Source organism: Callospermophilus lateralis, chromosome 6 (genome assembly GCF_048772815.1).
Source record: "Callospermophilus lateralis isolate mCalLat2 chromosome 6, mCalLat2.hap1, whole genome shotgun sequence".
NCBI lineage: Eukaryota > Metazoa > Chordata > Mammalia > Rodentia > Sciuridae > Callospermophilus > Callospermophilus lateralis.
Window position 1 is genome coordinate 130,294,056 of NC_135310.1, and position 4,986 is coordinate 130,299,041.

General features: G+C 33.7%; 1 pseudogene; it reads right to left on the minus strand.

The window, feature by feature from the left end:
• Window positions 1–661: 661 nt before the first annotated feature.
• Window positions 662–1,600, minus strand: LOC143402112 (olfactory receptor 14J1-like; annotated as a pseudogene).
• Window positions 1,601–4,986: the final 3,386 nt, after the last annotated feature.

Below are 4,986 nucleotides of genomic sequence, written 5' to 3' on the forward strand. Positions count from 1 at the left end.
ATTTCAATCACTAAAATTATATTTATATTTGTATATATTTTCATTTATGTCTCTTTTTTCTAACATGGTATTCTATTAATTTTGTTCAGATTTCTTCTTTGATTCATTTTCTGAGCTTGATCAAATTATTCTTTCATTTTAGCATCTCATCCACATAAGTGGCAAAGTAGTCCATGGCATCTGAAGGGGCAAAGCAAATGATGTGACTGTTCCAAGGTGAGCACTGTGTATTGCTGATTAAAATGGCTGAAACATTATAGAACTGTAGTGAACCCCTACATGATCAGAGGGCATTGAGAATCAGGTGGCTCCCACTCTAGTGTAATTCAGGAAAAAATGAGGAAGACATTTCACATGAACTACGTTTCCATTACACTGATAAAAATGAGTGACGAAGAGTAATTCATTCCTTTAAAACGGAAGGAATTTTTCTCACACATGGATTTGTTTGGTGAGAGTTTTATCTGCTGTGTTTATAAGAGTAATTTATACATAACTCTGTACTCACTGTTTTTATTGCATAGAGTCCATTTTATGATGACTTTCTCATATGAATCTCCCTATAATAAATTTTGTTTTAACTTTAATTTCTTGATTGGTTATTTTATTTTTTCTTTAAGAAATTTTTATTTTTCCCTCATAACAAATTAATAGATATGATTCAGAAAAAGAAGAAGTCTTTTCTTCTTTTAAAAATATTTTTTAGGGCTGCCTTCATGGCCTTATTTCTCAGGCTATAGATTATTGGATTGAGTGTTGGGGGCAGAACAGCATTAAAAACAGTGAGTAAAAAGTCTGAAACAGTTGGAGACTCTGAATGTGGCTTAAGAAAATCATAGGCACTAGTAGAGATAAATAATATGACAACAGATAGGTGGGGTAGGCAGGTAGAAAAGGCTCTGGCTCTGCCCTCAGCAGATGGTATCCTCTGCACAGTAGAGAATATATGCATGTAGGTGACTCCAATAGAGATGAAGCAAACAAATGCCACCAAGGACAAGAAGCCACTAACCCCAAGCTCACCCACATATTCATTGGAACAAGAGAGTTTCAGAAGCTGGGGGACATCACAGAAGAATTGATGAATGATGTTGGCGCCACAGAAGTGGATGGAGAAAGTAGCGGCTGTGTGCATGACTCCACCAAGGATTCCACTGGTCCAGACGGCTAACACTCCATGAGCACAGGTACTGATATCCATGATGACTTCATAGCGCAGTGGAAGGCAAATGGCCACATAACGGTCATAAGATATCACTGTGAGTAATGCCATCTCAGCACAGCCACAGAGAGTGAATGCAAAACACTACAGTATGCATTCCCAGAGGGAAATATAGCCATTATGCATGAAAGAGTTGCAAATGGACCTGGGGACTGTCACAGAAATGTAGCACAGATCCAGAAAGGAGAGATGTTTCAAGAAGAAATACATAGGTGAGGAGAGACTGTGATCCATGGAAGTGGTGGTAATAATGAGAATATTGCCAACTAGAGCCACTATGTATAAGACTAAGAAAAGAGCAGCAAATACCATTTCTATTTCAGGCTTGCCAGAAAAACCCATGAGAAGAAATCCACTCATTGTAGTGAAATTAGCCATTTTCCTTCTTGATTTCTAAGAATGATACTGACTGTAGAAAGAATGGAAAATTCTAAAAATACATTGTTTGTTATTCAAGAATCTAATGTACTTACTTGGCAAAGTGGAAGCATGAAGATTGGACCATCAGCCCACCATTTTAAGCATGAAATAGCTTTACATACTAAGAATTACGTAGAGTAATTTTAAATGTTTTGACTCAGCCATAAGGAAGATTAGTAAAATAGATAATATAATTTAGTGTCACTCATTCAAATCAAAGGAAGAAAAAAATGCATGATTGAACTAATGGAACATACAGCACCCAAATTTTATACACACCAAAGGTTAAATTCAGTTCATATGAGCACAGCACAAACAAATTTTTAGAGACATTTTTGAGGTGTTTGTTTTTTTCCAAGTAATCTTCCTAATTTTAAATCTTATTTTTTTTTCATTGAAACACAGTGATTGTACATTTTTATGAAGTATGGTATATTTTAATTTGTGCATGAAATGTGTGATAATCTGTTTTTTTAAAATTTTTTTTAGTTTTATATGGACACAAATGCCTTTATTTATTTTTATGTGGTGCTGAGGATCAAACCCAGTACCTCACATGTGCCAGGGAGCCCTCCACCACTGAGTCACAAGCCCAGCCCTGATAATCTGTTTTTATATCACCACTGGTACTACCTGATTCTTTACTTTCAATTTCATAATTTTGTTCTATATATAAGAGAACAAATACTTAACATTTTTCTTTCTCCATGCTTTCTTTAGAAAAATAACATTAAAGATACATCATATATTAATAGCATCTGGGTAAAAATTATGATATACAGTCATTGCCCTTATCATAAAATATATAAAATCATCTGAAAATATTATAAGTGATGAAAGGCCAAAATTTTTCTACTGCATTTGAGAAAAAGAAATCAAATGACCAATATTCTCAGGAAAAGTTACCTACCCTAATTTTTAATTAAATAAGTTTAAAGTAACAATGAGGTACAACTTTTATTCTAGTCAAATTAGCAAAGATCCAAAAACCACAATTCTCTGAGATATTGAGAATGCAGTAAGATGTGATCTTAATCATGTAGTTAGGTTGATAAAGTTTTCACAGAATCTATTTCAGGCATATCTCTGGATTTAGCATACGAAGTTCAGTCCTCCCTGTGTCTCTGGAGGGTTAAGATAATCAACCTTTAAACTGCTTGGAAATAATTACTATTGTTATGTGCCATATTTTGTTAGATTATTTTACTGTGTTTATTTTTATGTATTTACTGATGCTTTATATATTGTATCATTCTTTTAAAAACCAAAGTAGTTATTATTATCACTATTATTTATCTCATTAAAAACAGTTTAATCATAATTGTAATGCCACCTATTTTTTTTTCTTTTTTTGCTGAGGATCAAACCCAGGGCCTTGTGCATGCTAAGGAAGTGCTCTTACTGAGCTACATCTCCAACCCATGCCACCAAAATTATTATCATGTAGATAAATAATTCAATAATCCTCAATTTGACCATTAAGTGATTGATCAATTTTTGTTACATCATGTAATAATTCTTAATGAAAATAATTTCCTTAAATACCCAATATTCAGATTATTTAATTAAATATTTAACACAAAATTGATTCATTTAAAGGAGATATTGTGAGATGGGAACAATGCTCTGAAAATATATTTTTAGAATATAAAGGATTTAAAATTTTCTTTCCTTGATTCCTAATTTTTTCTTTTTTGGTTCCAGAGATTAAACCCTGGGGTGCTTAATCTCTGAGTCATATCCCCAGCCCATTTTAAATTTTTTTACTTTTTTATTTTTATTTTGAGACAGGGTCTCACTAGGTTGCTTAGGGTTTCTTTGAATTGCTGAGGGTGGATCTGAATTTCTGGTCCTCCTGCCTCAGCCTCCCAAGCCGCTGGGATTATGAGTGTGTGCCATCATGCCAGACTGATTCATAATTTTAATTAAAAAATCTAGAGTTGATAATTCTTTTTGCATGTGTGTTGTACTGGGTGTTCAACCAGGGGCACTCAACCACTGAGCTACATTCTCATCCTTTTGATTTTTGAAAAAAATTGATACAGGTTCTCACTATGTTGCTGAGGCTGGCTCTAAACCTGTAATACTCCTGCCTCAGCCTCTCTGGTAGTTGCAATTACAAATGTGCAACACAGTGCCTGGTCAATTAAAAAGAAGTGTTTAATTAGTTTTTCTAAGCTAAATGCCAATGTCTCTCTTTATCTCATCTACTCAAAATCTGTAATTCATTTACTTCACATTATTCATTAAAATATCTTTCTGAGAATCCAAACACACTCACCTTAGCACATCCAGGAATTTCTTCCCTAAACCTGGGGTAATTCTATCAATGTGGCAACTACCATTTGGCAAAAGGTCCATATCTTCCTAATTCATTCCCTTCCAGTAATATTTGGTTCATACATAGAAAAATAAGGCATTTCGATTCTTTTTCTGGCCACTGGAGGCCAAGCTATATATGTCTTTGACTATAAGAAAGGTCCCTGAATGCTCTGGGTATTTGGGACCAAATGTAATTGTCTTGAGACTGAAATTTGCAATTCTGTGATCTTTTCTCATGGAGTTTTTTTTTTTTTGTCAATTTGAGTAAATAATCACACCTACTTAATTGGAATTTCATTTTTTTTGTGCCCATTAGACCAAAGCATTGTGATTTATGCTTTGGATTAAGAAACACTCAATACCAGGAGGTTAACTCCTTTGTTCAGTTTGTTCATTGGAAAGTAAATGCATATATAGGGAACTCAAGGCAATTTGGGGCACAACTACAGAGCAGAGGTTGTTTGGCCTTCACATGCTTCCAATTTAGATATTACCATATACTCAAAGAATCACAGCATGAGAAGAAATTGTAAGATCATCACGGCCAACCAACATCGTATCAAAATTTTAGATACATTTTTTCAATTATGTAGTTTGTCATTATCTGTTTGAATGCTTCAGTTCTAAGACTTTACTATAACTTTCGGACTTCAGATTCTAGGAATTGAAAGGTGAACATATTTTGGAGTTCTTCCTCATATTGAGCCCAATCTTCCATTTTATTATTTCTTATCTTAACATTGGAAGGGGTAGATGTGGTCCTTATTATTTTATTATTAATTTTTGTCAACATCTAATAATTATACACATTATGGGTACAGTGTGATATTTCAATATATGTATACAGCTTGTCCTGATCAAATTAGGGTAATGAACATTTCCATCTCATTTCTTTATTGTTGGAGGCTTCAAGCTCCTTTCTTCTAGTTCTTCATAAAGTATATAATAAATTATATTGTGAAATATAGCCACTGTACAGGGTTGTTTGAACAGTAGAACTTATAACCTCTATGTAACTGAGT